This window comes from Anabrus simplex, chromosome 5 (genome assembly GCF_040414725.1).
Source record: "Anabrus simplex isolate iqAnaSimp1 chromosome 5, ASM4041472v1, whole genome shotgun sequence".
In the NCBI taxonomy this organism is placed as follows: domain Eukaryota; kingdom Metazoa; phylum Arthropoda; class Insecta; order Orthoptera; family Tettigoniidae; genus Anabrus; species Anabrus simplex.
The window spans coordinates 2,620,290-2,643,086 of record NC_090269.1 but is presented as its reverse complement, the minus strand read 5'-3'; positions in this window follow the sequence as shown (position 1 = coordinate 2,643,086).

Genomic DNA, 22,797 nt, shown 5'->3' with positions numbered 1-22,797 from the left:
GTAATAAATTCGTTTAATATAACATGTCAGGCTTTCGCGGCTAGCGTGGCATTCTATGTAGGCCTATTGGTATTTTCGACTACAACTAATTGATGTTTAACCACAGTAATTAATGTAACAGTGACATTTTCCCACCAAAGAATTTAACTGGCAATAAGTTACTACAGTCAGGAGTCGATATTAACTCTGAAGAACAAAGAATATCGGAGTTTCAGAAGCAACAAATGAAGTGGAAGCTCCTCCTTCCATCTTACTCTGCGGTATATAGACTCGTTTTGTGGTAGCTCGTCCTTGAATGCTCTGTTCCCACCCCTACGCATTCTTATTCTTCCCTTGAAGTCAAATTGGCGAGAGCTACATAGTACAACTGTACCATCAGAGATGGCGCAGTAATGGCCATGACAACACATCGCCGATAGACCATCAGTGGTCAGGCCCTTCGACTGCTGATTCTGTGCCTCATATACTTTCGCAGTGGACGTGTCTGTCGAGTTGTTTATTGTGAGTGTTGTGTATGCTTCGCTGTACCAGTGCGACTGTGTGAATTGAGTTATTTAATATTGTGACTTAAAAAAATTGATAACTATATCCAAGAAGAGACTGTACAATGATGACTATATTAAATAAGGCTTCACAGTCGTTGAACGGAATACAACAGCCTCAATGCATAATCTGCCACTGTGTTTTGAGTATCAATGCGATAAGGCCCGTACGTTTGGAGAGACAATTAAACACGAATCATTCAGGCTTAAAAGACAAACCCACAGAATTTTTGCAACTCAACTCAATAAGACGTATGAAATTAGATTCTTCGGGTACTTTTAACCAAGAACATGAGAAAGCAGTGGGAGCATCATATGAACCAGCTCTTCCGATTGCCAAAGACAAAAAAGCACACACAACTGGGCAAACATTAGTAAAGCCATGTATGTTATTAGCCGCAAATATAGTTTTGGGTGGAGGAAGTCGGTAGAAATTGTCTAAAATTTCTCTTTCTGATAACACAGTGGAGTGCAGATTTCAAGAACTGTCAAAAAGCATTAAAATGCAAATTTTGAAGAAGGTGAAAGTATCTCCAGTGTTTTCAATTCATTGTGAAGAAACAACCGATGTGGCCAATTGTTGTCAACTGATTGTATATTGTCGATTTGTCGACAGTGGAATTTTAAGAGAAGAAATGATATTCTCCCAATGTTTGAAAACATCTTCGAAAGCTTGTGATGTGTTTTCTGTCATCGACAGTTTTTCCGAGAACATGGACTTTCCTGGGAAAATGCAGTGGGTGTATCTACGATGGTGCACCTGCTATGATCGGGTCACGTTCTGGGTTTCTCAAATTGGCGAAAGATAAAAGCCCAAACATCATGGGTACCCACTGTATAATTCACAGGCAGGCTTTGGCAACCAAAACCTTGCTCCAAGATTTTAATAATACTCTAAAAGTCGCTATAAGAATTGTGAACTCTGTGAAGACAAATTCTTTATAGACAAGAATATTTGAAGCCCTTTGTGTTGACCTTCAAGCCGATTACAAAACTCTCCTTTTCCACACAGAGGTTCGCTGGCTATCAAAAGGGAACATGCAGGCTCGGCTGTTTGAATTAAAGTCCGAAGTTGAAATTTTTCTTCTTGGGGAAAGTAAGAACGATCTGTATGAAGTGTTTACTCATGCCAATTTGATCGTCTCATTGGCATATCTTTGCGATTTTTTAAAGCTTTGAACAGTTTGAACTTAAAGCTCTAAGACAAAAACTCCGATATTATGCTGGCTTATGCCATCAGAACTTTCCTGGAAAAAATACAGTTATGGAAACGCCGGCTTCAGTTGGGCAACTTCTCATACTTTCACCGCCTTAATGACATTTTGCCGGAAAATGAACGTGTTCGTAATAAACTTAAGGTGCAAATTCAGTCACATTTGGATTCCCTAGCACAACAATTCAATTTCTACTTTCCTGATATCTCGTCAGATGAATGGTCCTGGATGTTAACAAGAAATCTGTTTGCCATTGACACTGAAACACTGCCTGCACAACTTCAAGAAGAGGCCATACATTTGAAGTGTGATTCAAAGCTAAACGATGATTACAAAATATTAGGACTGGGCGACTTTTGGACAAACTGTCTTGCAGTGTACCCTGAAATAGACAAAGTAGCATTGCGTGTCGTTTTCCTATTTTCAACGATATATTTATGCGAGTCAGGATTTTCAACGCTGAGTGTCATAAAAACAAAGCAGCGCTGTCTACTTGATGTTGCAAGTGATCTCCGTTGTGCTCTGTCAAATGTCAAACGGAACATACCGAATCTTACCAAGAGAAAACAGTGTCAACCCTCTCACTGACATTTGTTAACTAATTTAAGGATTTACTGTAAAAGTGTGTTCTTTGTATTGTGCTGAAATGAAGTTAGTATGTCATAGATATAAAGCACGTACTTCATATTATTTTTTCATAAATAATTGAATAATGGAATAATTCATTACGTAGTGGCATTATATTAGGTCTATATCCTCCACGTCTGTTTATCGGAGAGGTTGTAGAAGCGACGGGGAGGGGGTGAGATAGCCAACCGTATCTGAAAAGGGGGCTTCAGCTGGGAAAGGTTGGGAACCACAGGTACAAGGCCTTAGGGATTAAAAAAGGTTACACATACCAGGCCATTAACGACAGGCAAGGAGGCGAAATGCCAGCACTCCTTATAAAACTTTCTGAAGAAGAATAACCTATGTGGGCTTAAGACCCAATGACACAGAGGCTAATCCCATACTAAAAGGGGTGACTAAAGGTGGAATATTCAAAGCCGAGACAAATTTTCAAAAATTATAGGTTGAAAACTCTAGTCGCACTATTCATAAGGGAAGAAGACTGAGGGTACCCACTCGCTCAACATATTTCCACTTAGGGAATAGAATTACAGTCCGAAGACTTCACAGAAGGTCCTACATTTAAACCAGCAAAACACCAAATTACATTAAGAACGGCTGAAAGCTACCCTTCGAACTACCTGCAGGGAGGTAAATACCGCCACTACTTTGTATTGCAGGACCTTCTTCATCCAAGTCGCGCCCCTGCCTCCCTACCCCTCTATGGCCTCCATCTAGTCACACTTTCAAACACTGGAGCAATTCAGGCAAGATGGCCCTGAAGTGCCCTGCTTATATTATTCCATAGGGGAAGTTCCAGATTAAAATAAACTACAATATTGAGCCGTATCCTGACGGCCCATAAGAGACACTCAGATTATTATTTGATATAATATATAATATTATTGAAGTAAATTTCAGTCATATATGGTAAAAGTAGTGAATCGCAGGATAGCTGAGACATCAAGTCGCTGGATATTGCGCGATACTTCCTCGGGACCGTGAGAAAGGCTTAGCACATCTCGGCACGTGTAGAAGATGTTGGCCAAGAGAAATATTCAGCCAATGAGAACGCGTGGGTGTGGCATCTATGGAGTCTGGATCTTCCGCGGTTATTTTTTCTTGTTTTACAATGTTCTTTACTTTTTCTATCATTTATTAATGAGTTTCTGTTCTTTTAAAGCTTAACAGGATTTTCTCCTTTATTTGTTTATTACGGTTCTACAATTTAAATTTAACTTATTTCAGTGTTGGGTTTTACCGTGTTATTCGCCGCGCTTTGCTTTGCTTTGTATTTCAATTATTTATTGTGGCACTTTGCCAGTTCTTTTTGTAGTTGTAAATATTAATATGATAAACGATGAGCCTATTTATTAAAAACTCGTTACTTGTAACTTTTGAAGTTATCAAACTCCATGTTGATGTTAATTTTCATTAGACAATTTTGGCTTTGCACCTCAGTGTTGCCTTCTAAATGTCAGACTTAGGTCTTGTAATCATTCTATTTAACGCAGTCTTATCCGCTTTTCAATGTCTGGACTTAGTCCTTCTATTTTGATTGTTCTTGAGCCTTCTGCACCGTCACTGCCTTTACAATGTTAAACATTCATAATTGTCACATTCATTATTTTTTCTCCTTTTTTGCAACGTTTAAATTAACTTTTCTTTGTCAGCGTCCCTAAGCCTCTAAACCCCATTTATAGTGAGCCTTCACCCTTTCTCCGATGATAGGGATTTAAACCTCTATCTTTGATTATCCCTTTAACTATGATCCATTTGGTTCTGTGATACAAAACTAATCTCTGTTCAACTGTTTCAACACTTCTTCCTGTCATTTCGGGATAAGTTCCAGTTAATTCACGATGCAGTCTGGAGCTGACCCAGAACCTCCTGTTCGAGCGCGTGCCGCATGGAAAGTCCACTTGGACAGACCACAGAGATAACCTTGATAATCTTATCCAGAGACTGTGAGGCTACTTGAACTCGGTAATATGAAACTCAAACCAACTTAGAGATTCTCTATACTGAGACGGGAATGCCTTGCGAGCATTCACGTTCATACATTTCTGTATGCATTCAAAACGAGCGCCGAACGCGCAGGTATTGTGGGAGACAACAGGCAGTCGCTAGCCTTGAGTAAAGCAGTGTGCAGTATGCGGTGAGTGCGTGTGTCACTCAGTGTGTGTATGCAAGCAAGCACATCGCTATACGGTTCGTCACTCTGTCCGGATGGGTACTTGCATTCGAAAGTGTTAGTGTTGAAAGCCTTCTCCGTGGACTTGAACTTTGCGCGTGAACGAAAGCTTAATTTCGTTCTATCAGTCTGTAGAGCTGTGCATTTGTATTTCGTTTGCGGACTGTTAATTTAAAGAGACTGTACGTTTGAAACTGTGCTGTAGTTGTTTCCTCTACCGTGTTAAGCTACCTCGTAAAATTGTTTCCTAGCGACTGAGCAGTTCTTTTACGAATAGTGTTACGTTATTTTATAAAGAACAGTGCCTACTTTTTTTCTCCCTCAAAGAGTGTGTCTATCGCTCCGCGTGAAAAGTGTTAATATTTCCTAGCATAACCTGTGCCAACCTTCACTTCATTCGAAGACTGTGTCAAATCCCCTCATGAAACTGTCAAAATTGCGCCCCAGTGATGACCTTGTCTCTGAAAAATTACGACGTAACAGGACTTGGACTGTCATAAACTTTTTCTTTATATTTACGTCGAAGCTCTAGTTTATTTCAACGAGAATGCGCGTGCTGTACTTATGTATACAGTACAAAGACTGTATCCAAGGATTTTTTTTTTTTTTGAGATTGAGCGAAGTGTTTAATCATTGCATCTCGGAAGGTTCCAGATCGCTTTCATTGTTTATTTCAAGTACGATAGTATCTACTGTGAGTAGTATAATTGGATGGTTCGGCGGCCTCCTCCGCCGCCCGCCTCCTCCTCCCGCGGGAAATTTGAATTCTGGCGGGAAATTTGAATTATGGCGGGAAATTTGAATTTTGGCGTGAGATTTGAGTTGGTAAACAAAGCCACGTGCTTTTTGACAGCTGTCATCGACAACAACGCATCGCTAACCTCACTGCTGCCATCTTGACGGGCGTAAACCTCAGTGGTACCAACTCAACATAACTAGCATGAGGTAAACAAAGCCACGTGTTTTTTGACAGCCACGTGCTTTTTGACAGACAACAACGCATCGCCAACCTCAGTACTGCCATCTTGACGGGCCTAAACCTCAGTGGTACCAACTTAACCTAACTAGCATGAGGTAAACAAAGCCACGTGTTTTTTGACAGCCACGTGCTTTTTGACAGACAACAACGCATCGCCAACCTCAGTACTGCCATCTTGACGGGCCTAAACCTCAGTAGTGCCAACTTAACCTAACTAGCGCGAGATAAACAAATCCACGTGCTTTTTGACAGCCACGTGCTTTTTGACAGATTTGTAAACTAAGCCACGTGCTTTTTGACAGACAACAACGCATCGCTAACGTCAGTTCTGCCATCTTGACGGGCCTAAACCTCAGTGATACCAACTTAACCTCACTAGCGTGTGGTAAACAAAGTCACGTGCTTTTTGACAGCCACGTGCTTTTTTGACAGCTGTCATCCGCCATCTTTAAACTACAGAGCACTGTGCCACCCTCTTTAGATGTAAATTCATCACCTGTCATCCGCAGTGCTGCCATCTTGACGGGTCTAAACCTTAGTGCTACCAACTTAACCTAACTAGCGCGAGGTAAACAAAGCCACGTGCTTTTTGACAGCCACGTGCTTTTTTGACAGCTGTCATCCGCCATCTTTAATCTATAGAGCACAGTGCTGCCCTCTTTAGCTACTTACCTTTGAATTGTGGTGGCGGATAATTTGAAAAATGCTTTTTGACAGCAGCCATCTTTAATCTAGAGAGCACCGTGCTGCCCTCTTTAGCTAGATACCTGTGGTGGCAGATAATTCCACGTGACAGCAGCCATCTTTAATCAAGAGAGCACCGTGCTGCCCTCTATGTGGTGGCGGCAAATTCTACATGCTCTTGTTTGGAAACAAGCTCACGCGCTTTTTTGACAGCCGTCATTCGCCATCTTTAATCAACAGAGCACCGTGCTGCCATCTTTAGCTAGATACCTTTGAAATGTGGTGGCGGCAAATTCCACGTGCTCTTGTTTGGAAACAAAGCCATGTGCTTTTTTTTGACAGCTGTCATCCGCCATCTTTAATCAACAGAGCACCGTGCTGCTATCATGCGGGCAATTTCATCACCTGTCATCCGCCATCTTTAATCCACAGAACACCATGCTGCCCTCTTTGTGGCTACTACCTTAAGCACGTAGTAGCGGGCAATTTGAAAAGTTCTGTTAGCTATCATCCGCCATCTTTGAGCACCGTGCTACCATCTTTAGCTATATACCTTTGAAATGTGGTGGCGGCAAATTGAAAAAGTCCACGTGCTCTTGTTTGGAAACAAACTCACGTGCTTTTTTGACAGCTACCATCCGCCATCTTTAATCAACAGAGCATAGTGCTGCCCTCTTTAGTTTGAAATGTGGTGGCGGCAAATTCCACGTGCTCTTGTTTGGTAAACATAGCCACGTGCAGCTGTCATCCGCCATCTTTAATCCAGAGAGCACCGTGCTGCCCTCTTTATCGTAGTAGATGTAAATTCGTCACCTGTCATCCGCAGTGCTGCCATCTTTAGTTAGATACCTTTGAAATGTGGTGGTGGATAATTTAAAAAGAAAAATTCTACAGCAGCCCTCTCTCGACGCTAATTGCATAAGATGGCGGCTTTACATGACTCCTTAAGGGTGCTTACGCAAGATGGCTGCTATACACAGGTTCTTATGAGACGCCCTTGGGATGCTTGCGCAAGATGGCAGTTATACATGGCTCCTTATGAGATTCCCTAGGGATGCTTGCGCAAGATAGCGGCTGCTCAAATGGGACGGCTTAAGGGTCCTTGCACAAGATGGCTTGAGACTCCCTAAGGATGCTTGCGCAAGATGGCGGACACAAGATGGCGGCTATACACAACTCCTTATGAGACGCTTTAAGGGTGCTTGCGCAAGATGGTTGCTACTCTTAGCTTAGAGGCTAACGTGTCGTGCTAGTTCGATTCATTAAATTTAGGGCTTAAATGCAAAATGTTAAATATATCGAAAACGGTGCACCGTAGAGCAAAACGGACAAAATGTTTCTGCCTAATACCTCGGTTCGCAGTACGGGGAACAAGTAAAACATAGTCTAATGATGGGATCAACGGTTCGGTTCTAACTTAGGCCCTTTGGCATTAGCTCTGTTTCAGCTTGTAATGAAGCAAGTCTTCGTAACATGATCAGGTCTAGCTATGGTAGAGAGTATAACGTACCGTGCTGGTTCGATTCATTAAATTTGGAGGCTTAAATGCAAAATGTTAAATATTACGAAAACGGACAAAATTTTTCCGCCTAATACGTAGGTTCGTAGTATCAGGAACAAGAAAAAACATAGTCTAATGATGAGATCAACGGTTCGATTCTTAATTAAGCCCTTTGGCATTGGCAGCTATCTGTTTCTACAAGATGGTGGCTGCTCTTATGAGACACAAGATGGCTTGAGACGTCCTAGGGATGCTTACGCAAGATGGCGGACACAAAATGGTGACTATACATAGCTCCTTATGAGACAGCCTAGGGGTGCTCGCACAAGATGGCGGCTACTCTTATGAAGAAAGCTAGCTTAGAGGCTACTGCGCAAGATAACAGCTGCTGTTATGCATGCGGTGGAGGGCAATTTGAAATTCTATGTGCTTAATCAACAGAGCACCCTGCTGCCCTCTTTAGCTGAAATGTGGTGGTGGATAATTTGAAAAATTATTTTGACAGCTATCATCTTTAAACAATGGCGACTATACATAGGCTGTTAAGGCCTTATCATTCTCCTCCTCCTCCTCCTCCTCCTCCTTCTCTACCTCCTCCTCCGCCTCTTATGTCAAGGCATAGCTTTATATCGAACAAGTTTAAAACTGCATCGCGAAGGCAAGCGTGTGCAACGATAACATTATTGTGCATTTTTAGACTTTCGAAACATAAGAAGAGTAGAATCAAACGCTGTACTCGATACGACATGTGATCAGAACATTGATTGATGCGTTCAGAAAACAAAATAAGTGATCAAGACTAGAATCGAACACTGTACTCAATACATCATGTGTTTAGAATATGTCAGGGGATACCCTTGTTCTAAGAAGATAAGATTGAAACATAACAAGACTAGAATAGAACACTGTAATCGATGTTGCTAACTTCAACATGTGATCAGAACATTGATTGATGTGTTCAGAACACAAAATAAGTGATCATGACTAGAATCGAACACTGTACTCGATACAACATGTGATCAGAACATTGATCGATGCGTTCAGAACACAAAATAAGTGATCAAGACTAGAATCGAACACTGTACTCAATACAACATGTGTTTAGAACATGTTAGGGGGTACCCTTGTTCTAAGAAGATCAGAATGAAACATAACAAGACTAGAATCGAACACTGTAATCGATGTTGTTAACCTCAACATATGATCAGAACATTGTTTGATGTGTTCAGAGCAAAAGTACAATTTTCATGATTTGCTTAGTGTAAAATCAAAAACTATCGAAACACACTGTGCACATATCGCGTAGCTAACTCGCTCAGTAAGCAATATTGCAAAACTACAACTTCAATGATTTGCAAAGTGTAAAAATCAAAAAACACACTGTACCCATACTGCGCAGCTAACTCGCTCGGTAAACGATATAGCCAAAGTATAACTTCAAATTATTTACCTTCCATCATTCGTCTTGTGTGAAAATCAGTCGAACAAGTTATCGCATAAACATGGCTGAAAAAAAATCGTGATAGGGTATGGAACCCTGGGGTTACATCTTATCAGAAGGGCAAAAAGGATGAAAGGACTCTTCCTCCTCCTTACCGCACATTCCTTGTAGGGCTAATTGGCTGAAGGGCTAATGGGCAAAAGGGCTAATGGGCTAAAGGGCTAATGGGCTAATGGGCTAAAGGGCTAAAGGGCTAAAGGAGCAACAACCTCATCGATCGCTATCAGCAAGAACGCTTGTACTTTGTTAAGTGTAGAAAATTAATCTTTATTGGTAAATGGTTTTATGTTCAGAACAAGGAAAGGAACCTAGGGGTTACGTCTTACCTAATAAAATCCCTGAGGTGCGATGAGTTACGTTTTTCGAACTAGTGTTTGGAACACTGAACTTTTCAAGATGGCAAGAGTGAGGTTAGCAATGTTCTGTTGTTGGATTTTAAATTCTACGCTATAACATGCATAAGGTGGCAGCCTTGAGGTTTACACCCGTAAAGATGGCAAGTGTGAGGTTAGCAATGTTCTGTTGTTGGATTTTAAATTCCCCGCTATAACATGCATAAGATGGCAGCCTTGAGGTTTACCGCTGTAAAGATGGCAGCAGTGAGGTTAGCGACGCTCTGTTGTCCTCCAAAGTGAGGTTAGGGTTCGTCAAGAAGACAGCTGTCAAAAAAGCACGTGGCTATGTTTACCAAACAAGAGCACGTGGTCGTGACGTCACGGTCACGTAGTATGCTGCCTCAGCATGCAAAGTTCAATGTCTACACCTACGTAGTAAACATTCTGCTATGTTCACAAGATTTTTCACACATAACTATTCTTTATGCTTTAAGTTCATGCACATAGGCTATGCTAAGATAGCAGCACAAACACATGCGAACTTTGTACATTCTAATGGAATAAGTTTAGTACCGTGTGCATCATGGATACATGATGTGTGCACGCATTTAAACTTGACTATACGTAATGCTGCTGCTTTGTTTACAAGATTTTTATACATTGCTATTCTTTACGCTTTAAGTTCGTGCACACACAAGCGATAGTCGTACGCTCTGGCAGGAGAAGTTTAGTACGATATTCGATACATACATTATCGATAGGTGATGTGTACACGCTTTAGAACATAGCTTTTCTTTGTGCTTTAAGTTCGTGCACATGGGTTAGGGATACACAAAAGCGATTGCTACATGCTCTAGCGGAAGAACTCTAGTACGATAGTCGATGCATGTAAAATCGATAGGTTATGCTAAGATAGCAGCACACTTGCACGATTTTAGCACAATCTAGTGGAAAAATTTTAGTATGATAGTCGTTTCATACAAAATCATTAGGTAATGTGTACACGCTTTGAAACAAGGCTATTCTTTGTACTTTAAGTTCATGCGTCTTAGTTATGCTAAGATAGCAGCACAATCTACCTGAAGAAGTTTTGTACGAGAGTCGATACATGCAAAATCGATAGTTGATGCGTACACGCTTTGAAACATGACTATTCATTGTACTTTAAGTTCATCTTAGCTATCATGCTAAGATAGCAGCACAATCTAGCGGAAAAAATTTAGTACGATATTTGATGCATGCAAAATCAATAAGTAATGTGTACACACTTTGAAACATGGCTATTCTTCGTACTTTAAATTCATGTGTATAAGTTATGTTATGATAGCAGCACAATGTAGCGGAAGATGTTTAGTACGATATTTGTTGCATGCAAAATCGATAGGTGATGTGTACACACCTTTTTACTTTAAGGTCATGCGTATAGGTTATGTTAAGATAACAGCACAATCTAGCGGAAGGAGTTTAGTACGAGATTCGATGAATGCAAAATCAATAAGTAATGTGTACACGCTTTGAAACATGGCTATTCTTTGTACTTTTAAGTTCATGTGTATAAGTTATGCTAAGATGCCAGCACAATCTAGCGGAAGAAGTTTAGTACGATATCTGTGGCATGCAAAGTCGATAGGTAATGTGTACACGCTTTGAAACATGGCTATTCTTTGTACCTTAAGGTCATGCGTATAGGTTATGCTAAGATAGCAGCACAATCTAGCGGAAGAAGTTTAGTACGAGAGTCGATGCTTGCAAAATCGATAGGTAATGTGTACACGCTTTGAGACATAGCTATTCTTTGTACTTTAAGTTCATGCGTCTTAGTTATTCTAAGATAGCAGCACAATCTACCTGCAGAAGTTTTGTACGAGAGTCGATACATGCAAAATCGATAGTCGATGTGTACACGCTTTAAAACATGACTATTCATTGTACTTTAAGTTCATGGCTATAGGTTATGCTAAGATAGCAGCACAATCTAGCGGAATATATTTAGTACGAGATTCGATGAATGCAAAATCAATAAGTAATGTGTACACGCTTTGAAACATGGCTATTCTTTGTACTTTAAGTTCATGTGTATAAGTTATGGTAAGATAGCAGCGTAATCTAGCGGAAGAAGATTTAGTACAAGAGTCGATGAATGCAAAATCGATAGGTGATGTGTACACGCTTTGAAACATAGCTATTCTTTGTACTTTAAGGTCATGGGTATAGGTTATGCTAAGATAGCAGCACAATCTAGCGGAAGAAGTTTAGTACGAGAGTCGATGCATGCAAAATCGATAGGTAATGTGTTCAGGCTTTGAAACATGGCTATTCTTTGTACTTTAAGTTCATGTGTATAAGTTATGCTAGGATACCAGCACAATCTAGCGGAAGAAGTTTAGTACGAGAGTCGATGCATGCAAAATCGATAGGCGATGTGTACACGCTTTGAAACATGGCAATTCATTCTGCTGCACTGTTCCTAAGACTTTTAAGCATAGCTAATCCTAATGCTGCTCTTAGCGACGTCGAGATAAGGATTGATTACGTGACCGTGACGTCACAGCCACGTGCTCTTGTTTGGTAAACATAGCCACGTGCTTTTTTGACAGCTGTCTTCTTGACGAACCCTAACCTCACTTTGGAGGACAATAGAGCGTCGCTAACATCACTGCTGCCATCTTTACGGCGGTAAACCTCAAGGCTGCCATCTTATGCATGTTATAGCGGGGAATTTAAAATCCAACAACAGAACATTGCTAACCTCACTCTTGCCATCTTTACGGCGGTAAACCTCAAGGCTGCCACCCTATACATGTTAAAGCGTAGAATATAAAATCCAACAACAGAACATTGCTAACCTCACTCTTGCCATCTTGAAAAGTTCAGTGTTCCAAACACTAGTTCGAAAAACGTAACTCATCGCACCTCAGGGATTTTATTAGGTAAGACGTAACCCCTAGGTTCCTTTCCTTGTTCTGAATATAAAACCATTTACCAATAAAGATTAATTTTCTACACTTAACAAAGTACAAGCGTTCTTGCTGATAGCGATCGATGAAGTTGTTGCTCCTTTAGCCCTTTAGCCCTTTAGCCCATTAGCCCATTAGCCCTTTAGCCCATTAGCCCTTTTGCCCATTAGCCCTTCAGCCAATTAGCCCTACAAGGAATGTGCGGTAAGGAGGAGGAAGAGTCCTTTCATCCTTTTTGCCCTTCTGATAAGATGTAACCCCAGGGTTCCATACCCTATCACGATTTTTTTTCAGCCATGTTTATGCGATAACTTGTTCGACTGATTTTCACACAAGACGAATGATGGAAGGTAAATAATTTGAAGTTATACTTTGGCTATATCGTTTACCGAGCGAGTTAGCTGCGCAGTATGGGTACAGTGTGTTTTTTGATTTTTACACTATGCAAATCATTGAAGTTGTAGTTTTGCAATATTGCTTACTGAGCGAGTTAGCTACGCGATATGTGCACAGTGTGTTTCGATAGTTTTTGATTTTACACTAAGCAAATCATGAAAATTGTACTTTTGCTCTGAACACATCAAACAATGTTCTGATCATATGTTGAGGTTAACAACATCGATTACAGTGTTCGATTCTAGTCTTGTTATGTTTCATTCTGACCTTCTTAGAACAAGGGTACCCCCTAACATGTTCTAAACACATGTTGTATTGAGTACAGTGTTCGATTCTAGTCTTGATCACTTATTTTGTGTTCTGAACGCATCGATCAATGTTCTGATCACATGTTGTATCGAGTACAGTGTTCGATTCTAGTCATGATCACTTATTTTGTGTTCTGAACACATCAATCAATGTTCTGATCACATGTTGAAGTTAGCAACATCGATTACAGTGTTCTATTCTAGTCTTGTTATGTTTCAATCTTATCTTCTTAGAACAAGGGTATCCCCTGACATATTCTAAACACATGATGTATTGAGTACAGTGTTCGATTCTAGTCTTGATCACTTATTTTGTTTTCTGAACGCATCAATCAATGTTCTGATCACATGTCGTATCGAGTACAGCGTTTGATTCTACTCTTCTTATGTTTCGAAAGTCTAAAAATGCACAATAATGTTATCGCTGCACACGCTTGCCTTCGCGATGCAGTTTTAAACTTGTTCGATATAAAGCTATGCCTTGACATAAGAGGCGGAGGAGGAGGTAGAGAAGGAGGAGGAGGAGGAGGAGGAGGAGGAGAATGATAAGGCCTTAACAGCCTATGTATAGTCGCCATTGTTTAAAGATGATAGCTGTCAAAATAATTTTTCAAATTATCCACCACCACATTTCAGCTAAAGAGGGCAGCAGGGTGCTCTGTTGATTAAGCACATAGAATTTCAAATTGCCCTCCACCGCATGCATAACAGCAGCTGTTATCTTGCGCAGTAGCCTCTAAGCTAGCTTTCTTCATAAAAGTAGCCGCCATCTTGTGCGATCACCCCTAGGCTGTCTCATAAGGAGCTATGTATATTCACCATTTTGTGTCCGCCATCTTGCGTAAGCATCCCTAGGACGTCTCAAGCCATCTTGTGTCTCATAAGAGCAGCCACCATCTTGTAGAAATAGATAGCTGCCAATGCCAAAGGGCTTAAGTAAGAATCGAACCGTTGATCTCATCATTAGACTATGTTTTTTCTTGTTCCTGATACTACGAACCTACGTATTAGGCGGAAAAATTTTGTCCGTTTTCGTAATATTTAACATTTTGCATTTAAGCCTCCAAATTTAATGAATCGAACCAGCACGGTACGTTATACTCTCTACCATAGCTAGACCTGATCATGTTACGAAGACTTGCTTCATTACAAGCTGAAACAGAGCTAATGCCAAAGGGCCTAAGTTAGAACCGAACCGTTGATCCCATCATTAGACTATGTTTTACTTGTTCCCCGTACTGCGAACCGAGGTATTAGGCAAAAACATTTTGTCCGTTTTGCTCTACCGTGCATCGTTTTCGATATATTTAACATTTTACATTTAAGCCCTAAATTTAATGAATCGAACTAGCACGACACGTTAGCCTCTAAGCTAAGAGTAGCAACCATCTTGCGCAAGCACCCTTAAAGCGTCTCATAAGGAGTTGTGTATAGCCGCCATCTTGTGTCCGCCATCTTGCGCAAGCATCCTTAGGGCGTCTCAAGCCATCTTGTGCAAGGACCCTTAAGCCGTCCCATTTGAGCAGCCACTATCTTGCGCAAGCATCCCTAGGGAATCTCATAAGGAGCCATGTATAACTGCCATCTTGCGCAAGCATCCCAAGGGCGTCTCATAAGAACCTGTGTATAGCAGCCATCTTGCGTAAGCACCCTTAAGGAGTCATGTAAAGCCGCCATCTTATGCAATTAGCGTCGAGAGAGGGCTGCTGTAGAATTTTTCTTTTTAAATTATCCACCACCACATTTCAAAGGTATCTAGCTAAAGATGGCGGCACTGCGGATGACAGGTGACGAATTTACATCTACTACGATAAAGAGGGCAGCACGGTGCTCTCTGGATTAAAGATGGCGGATGACAGCTGCACGTGGCTATGTTTACCAAACAAGAGCACGTGGAATTTGCCGCCACCACATTTCAAACTAAAGAGGGCAGCACTATGCTCTGTTGATTAAAGATGGCGGATGGTAGCTGTCAAAAAAGCACGTGAGTTTGTTTCCAAACAAGAGCACGTGGACTTTTTCAATTTGCCGCCACCACATTTCAAAGGTATATAGCTAAAGATGGTAGCACGGTGCTCAAAGATGGCGGATGATAGCTAACAGAACTTTTCAAATTGCCCGCTACTACGTGCTTAAGGTAGTAGCCACAAAGAGGGCAGCATGGTGTTCTGTGGATTAAAGATGGCGGATGACAGGTGATGAAATTGCCCGCATGATAGCAGCACGGTGCTCTGTTGATTAAAGATGGCGGATGACAGCTGTCAAAAAAAAGCACATGGCTTTGTTTCCAAACAAGAGCACGTGGAATTTGCCGCCACCACATTTCAAAGGTATCTAGCTAAAGATGGCAGCACGGTGCTCTGTTGATTAAAGATGGCGGATGACGGCTGTCAAAAAAGCGCGTGAGCTTGTTTCCAAACAAGAGCATGTAGAATTTGCCGCCACCACATAGAGGGCAGCATGGTGCTCTCTTGATTAAAGATGGCTGCTGTCACGTGGAATTATCAGCCACCACAGGTATCTAGCTAAAGAGGGCAGCACGGTGCTCTCTAGATTAAAGATGGCTGCTGTCAAAAAGCAGTTTTCAAATTATCCGCCACCACATTTCAAAAGTAAGTAGCTAAAGAGGGCAGCACTGTGCTCTATAGATTAAAGATGGCGGATGACAGCTGTCAAAAAAGCATGTGGCTGTCAAAAAGCACGTGGCTTTGTTTACCTCGCGCTAGTTAGGTTAAGTTGGTAGCACTAAGGTTTAGACCCGTCAAGATGGCAGCACTGCGGATGACAGGTGATGAATTTACATCTAAAGAGGGTAGCACAGTGCTCTGTAGTTTAAAGATGGCGGATGACAGCTGTCAAAAAAGCACGTGGCTGTCAAAAAGCACGTGGCTTTGTTTACCACACGCTAGTGAGGTTAAGTTGGTATCACTGAGGTTTAGGCCCGTCAAGATGGCAGTACTGACGTTAGCGATGCGTTGTTGTCTGTCAAAAACACGTGGCTTTGTTTACAAATCTGTCAAAAAGCACGTGGCTGTCAAAAAGCACGTGGATTTGTTTATCTCGCGCTAGTTAGGTTAAGTTGGCACTACTGAGGTTTAGGCCCGTCAAGATGGCAGTACTGAGGTTGGCGATGCGTTGTTGTCTGTCAAAAAGCACGTGGCTGTCAAAAAAACACGTGGCTTTGTTTACCTCATGCTAGTTAGGTTAAGTTGGTACCACTGAGGTTTAGGCCCGTCAAGATGGCAGCAGTGAGGTTAGCTATGCGTTGTTGTCGATGACAGCTGTCAAAAAGCACGTGGCTTTGTTTACCAATTCAAATCTCGCGCCAAAATTCAAATCTCCCGCCAAAATTCAAATTTCCCGCGGGAGGAGGCGGCGGAGGAGGCCGCCGAACCATCCAATTATACTACTACTGTGACTTTGATTTCATCTTCGAAAGTGCGTCCAACACTATTACTGGGGAAACTATTCAAAAGTGCTTTGCCTTAATTCGCGGTGCGGTGGAAAATTGTCGCATCAGATCCCCTTGGCATCCTGTGCGGGAGTTCTTCACTTCTCCGCTCCTTAACAACTGTTTCACGCTGCACGATCTGCCTCAGGTTCGAGTCGTCGTCAACGTCCAGTGCTGAGACAACACCAACGACGCGGCACAACGCCGACGCCGCAGAATAACGTCTCCTCCGCACCTTCAAGGGCAATCTCACAATACATCTGTAAAAGGTGATATAATTCCTTTGCTTATCTCTTGAATAAACAGCAAGTTCCCCATTAATCATAAATGTATTGCACTACTCTTCTCTCATTCTCTCTAAGCATGGGCCGTACACGCCTTGACTTCATCCATGCTCTCCGAACAATTGAAGTACGGGAGTTCCTGTTTCAGAGAGAAGGTAGTGAATAGTAAAATGGCGCCCAACGTGGGGCCAGATTAAAGAGAGTACAAAGTGATAAAAATTAACTTTGATGAAATCAGCGATATCTTAACTTTCAAGTTAAGATAGAAATGAATAGTTCAAACTTTAATTTCAGATCAGTGAATGCTTTAAATTTTACGAAGTTTAGTTCAATGACTTTAGTAAAATATTGAACTTATGGCACAGAACTCTGACTAATTTTATGTCACAAGTGATTATTTGTTTTCCTTCTCTTACTATTTAAACATTTCATCCACAATATTTAATTTTATGCACAGTCTCATATAAGTGTTTGATATTTGTGTTGGTGAACTATTGAACTTTACCATTGGACAATAATGGTGATCTTACATATGAATTGAATGATTGTATTTTCTGCATTTAGTGAAAATAACGATATTAATATGGAGAACGTACTAGCTGCTATTGAGGCTTTAAAAATCAGTCTAAATGACAGGATTACGGAAAGTAACGCTAATCTCGGGCGTAGGATAGCTGAATCCAATGCTACTTTAGGATCACAAATGAAAGAGTCTAATGCTTCTTTAGTTAACCTAGAAAGCCATATGGAGGCCACTGATACTAGTATAGGTCAGCTTAGGGAGGCTAATGAAGTAACTAATCGCAATATCACTCAGCTTAGGGAGGCTAATGGTGCCAACATTGTAAAATTAACAGAATCTGTTGATCAACAATTTGCAGAAGTTAATAATAATTTGGAACGTAGGCTCAATAGTGCAGGTGCCGAAATTGAGAAACGATTTAAAGAATCTAACAAGAGAATGGATGCTAAGTTTACGGAAATAAATGAAAAATTAACACGTGACTTAGAAACCATTAAGCAAGACATTAAATCACAAGTAGCGGAGGACTTAAAAACTGCTTTCCCGTCTTCTTCTCAGGAAGTCCTTAAAGAATTAGAAAGCCTAAAGGAAGAATTTCAAGAGTCCCATGCTCAATTATCACTTGCGCAAACCAAAATAGCTTTTATTCAAGACAAACTTCATGAATCTGTTAAAAATAATTTCATGAAGTTGGGAAACGAAATCACTCTTCTGAAAAGTCAGCAAGAGGAGGCCGATAAACGTGTCAAGACCCAATTAGAGAATACTCACACGCAGATTACTCGTATCTGTAGCGATGTAGCAGGGGTTAAGACCGACTTAGAGAGGGAGGTCAAGGAAATTGAGAATTCCGTACAGGGGAAAATTAAAACCCTAAAACTCGAACTCCAAAGAGGTATGGAAGCTCTCAACAGCAAAGTATCCCAAATTGAACAGGATGTTTCATCATCTAGCCTTCACAACACTAGTGGAGAATCCAAGAATGTTTCCATAGTTTTTAAAATGACTGAGGAAAAACCAGCCAAATTTTCGGGGAAGGAGGAGTAGACTGCTAAGGAGTTTCTCCTTAACCTTGAAGAGTATTTTCAAGAAAATCACATTAAGACAGACCGGCGATTACGTATAGCATCTCGATTGTTAGAAGGTAGGGCGTTAATGTGGTTCACTGCTTTCAAATTCAGTATCAGCACTTACGAAGAGTTTAAGGATGCCTTACTTAGACGCTTTTGGAGTACTGAGGCCCAGCACCTGATAAAACTCCAATTATACTCCAGAAAGTATAACACTTCCGTTAATTCCTCACGATACTCAGATTATCACATATATCAGCTTAAATAGATGCAGTTTTTCGACCCTACTTTGCCGGAGCAAGAACTTATTCAGGTCATAACACTGTAATTTCCTCCAAATGTTCAGGAAATATTGGTAGCAGCAAACGTCCAGGACTTAGAGCAGCTCGATGACGTCCTGAGGAGACTCGATACTGCGCACACTCAGAACGTAACAAACGCAGGTAGAACCAAAGAAACTACGGCTAACTCTGCAGAAGTGAAGACTCCGGTTCAAGTAAATCCAGAACCGCGAGAAGAAAGAGAAACTCGTCAAGATACTCCGTTTCGGTACAGAAGACATAGAAATCGTCCCTACGGAGGGAGGGCTACGTTTCAACCTGGACCTTCATGAAGGCAGGTAGCTAACCAACCCAATGACAATAGGAACTCCCAGCGGTAAGAATTAGAGAATCGTTGGAGAGGGACAAGGGAATATGTAACGAACAAGAACAGGGAAGAAGTCTTACCTGGAGCAGCTTCTTTGGAATACCAGGCAGAGGTGCAGAGAAGAAATGAGAGAACGGAAATGGATCCCGAAGCTACGGGTACCAAAAAAACTTTGACGAAGCAATAAAGAGATTGCCTGAATACCCGGAGGGAGGAGAAGTAATATGTAACACACTCATCAACCATTGGTATTTAGAGGATGCAGATTTACTATATGAGGATTCAACACCACGACAGCCTCGGATACAGCGCGGCTTACCAATCATTATTATTAAGTTAGGCAATGTGATTGTCAACTCTTTAGTAGACTCAGGATCACAAACCTCACTAATTTCGCAGAAATTAATAGATGTGGCGCAAGAGACGACCTACATTTCCATCCTGCCTGTTGCTCAAGTTAAGGTTAAAGGCATAGTTCCTGACAAAGCTATTAAATGCAAATTCAAGGCATTTCTTGAGATATAAATTGGTGGTGTTCATTTCCAATATCTATTTTTGATTTTGACTCAAATGAAATTTGATTTAAACCTTGGATCGGACTTTCTCATTCAACATGGGGGAATCATTGATTATCCTGCTAATATGATTAAATCTTTTCACGTCGAATCTCTAGAGCTACAGTTGGTTGCATGTAATGAAGTGAAGCATCCGGAAATGGAGACCCCGATGGATATAGTAGAAGGCAAGATGAGCGAGGCTCCGCGTGTCGAAGAGGGGAGACCCGAGGAAGTGGGACCCGTAGAGGACCAGATGGCGTCCATCATCGATGATGAGTTTAACGAGGACCACTACAACTTCACGATTTATGCCAGTGCAGCTGAAAGCCCAGATTATGAAGATAATGGCATTAAAGTAGCAGAGGCGATCCAAGAGATTTTCAAGAAGTTTCCAGATGTATTTTTTATAAACCTGGTGTTATCAAGGGTTTTAAGCACCACTTAGATGTTACTGACACTTCACCTTATAAGAAACGGCCTTATCCGATACCCATGAAGTACTTGGGTGAAACTCGGGTCATCATTGAACGGTAGGAAGAACATAGAGCAACGTCGAGGACTTTTCAACTTTGCCAACCTCAAGGAATACTTTACTAGGAGATGAACGAAAAGAAGATCGTCCAGCAATTTTCTTTTTTCCTGAGCAAGGGGGAGATGAAACGGGAATGCCTTGCGAGCATTCACGTTCATACATTTCTGTATGCATTCAAAACGAGCGCCGAACGCGCAGGTATTGTGGGAGACAACAGGCAGTCGCTAGCCTTGAGTAAAGCAGTGTGCAGTATGCGGTGAGTGCGTATGTCACTCAGTGTGTGTATGCAAGCAAACACATCGCTATACGGTTCGTCACTCTGTCCGGATGGGTACTTGCATTCGAAAGTGTTAGTGTTGAAAGCCTTCTCCGTGGACTTGAACTTTGCGCGTGAACGAAAGCTTAATTTCGTTTCTATCAGTCTGTAGAGCTGTGCATTTGTATTTCGTTTGCGGACTGTTAATTTAAAGAGACTGTACGTTTGAAACTGTGCTGTAGTTGTTTCCTCTACCGTGTTAAGCTACCTCGTAAAATTGTTTCCTAGCGACTGAGCAGTTCTTTTACGAATAGTGTTACGTTATTTTATAAAGAACAGTGCCTACTTTTTTTCTCCCTCAAAGAGTGTGTCTATCGCTCCGCGTGAAAAGTGTTAATATTTCCTAGCATAACCTGTGCCAACCTTCACTTCATTCGAAGACTGTGTCAAATCCCCTCATGAAACTGTCAAAATTGCGCCCCATTGATGACCTTGTCTCTGAAAAATTACGACGTAACAGGACTTGAACTGTCATAAACTTTTTCTTTATATTTACGTCGAAGCTCTAGTTTATTTCAACGAGAATGTGCGTGCTGTACTTATGTATACAGTACAAAGACTGTATCCAAGGAATTATTTTTTTTTGAGATTGAGCGAAGTGTTTAATCATTGCATCTCGGAAGGTTCCAGATCGCTTTCATTGTTTATTTCAAGTACGATAGTATCTACTGTGACTTTGATTTCATCTTCGAAAGTGCGTCCAACACTATTACTGGGGAAACTATTCAAATGTGCTTTGCCTTAATTCGCGGTGCGGTGGAAAATTGTCGCATCAGATCCCCTTGGCATTCTGTGCGGGAGTTCTTCACTTCTCCGCTCCTTAACAACTGTTTCACGCTGCACGATCTGCCTCAGGTTCGAGTCGTCGTCAACGTCCAGTGCTGAGACAACACCAACGACGCGGCACGACGCCGACGCCGCAGAATAACGTCTCCTCCGCACCTTCAAGGGTAATCTCACAATACATCTGTAAAAGGTGATATAATTCCTTTGCTTATCTCTTGAATAAACAGCAAGTTCCCCATTAATCATAAATGTATTGCACTACTCTTCTCTCATTCTCTCTAAGCATGGGCCGTACACGCCTTGACGTCATCCATGCTCTCCGAACAATTGAAGTACGGGCGTTCCGGTTTCAATACCGAGCAGGCTAGCGATAGAGAGGAAGTTGAAAATTTGTGTTTCGAGGGACATGCTAATGCCGTAAGCATAATTCGTAGACATAATCAAGCTAAACAAATTGAGGAAGCTTTGAAGTCTACATCTAATTGTTCTATAAATCCTTTTTTTAATACGTCACAGGCATATCTACTCAATTTGACGGGAACGAGGATAAGTGGGAGTCTTTTTTTCGAGCTTTTTGAATCCTTAGTTCATCAAAGTGAGAGATGCAAATATTTCATTACTTAAGACTTTCAATTCGTGTCCTGCTGCTAAAATTATTGAAACTTTAGCCCTAACTAGTAGTAGAAGAGGTACGACAGTCCTCAGCGCCATATGCATGCTTCATTTAATCTGTCTGGTCTAAGAACAGAGAATTTGTCCGCCCTTAGAACTCTATCAGGTACTGCAGAGTTGTACGTGAGAGCATAATGTAATTTCAATGAGCTACTTCAATACTGGGATACTTTCTTAATTCATTTAATATATTCTAAGTTTGAAATTATAGCCTTCCAATGGTTGCTAGATCGGAATTTAAGAGAACATTAGTAGTTTTTGTTAATGTAAAGTTAATGAAATGATACGAAATATATAGGTCCAGTTGTCATACGTTCAGATACATCAATAAATGAAATAACTCACTCGGTTGAATAAATACCATCTAACGAGTTGAAGGCACAGTTCAGAACTCCGTGGTATTCAATAAGTGACAGTCGGTAACGAAATGTCTTTGTACGATGAGATCTGCTGTATTTTATTTCAACGGAAGAGGAACAAATATCGAGACCTCAATGTGGGACGAGACCATGGAACAGGCCGTTTTAATTCGAGAGTCGAGATACCAACTGATTGGTACGTAAAGCTAAGAAAGCGACGGATTGTTAAATATGTTCCTTTACCAAGATCAGTGATTACAAGAGTGTTCTGTATCAAAGAGGTTATGCTTAAAACGTCAACATCATCTGGAAGGGACATTACAGGCTACTGAATTCTGAGGATTTATGAAATGCAAGCCCATTTTTATTATTGTATTTT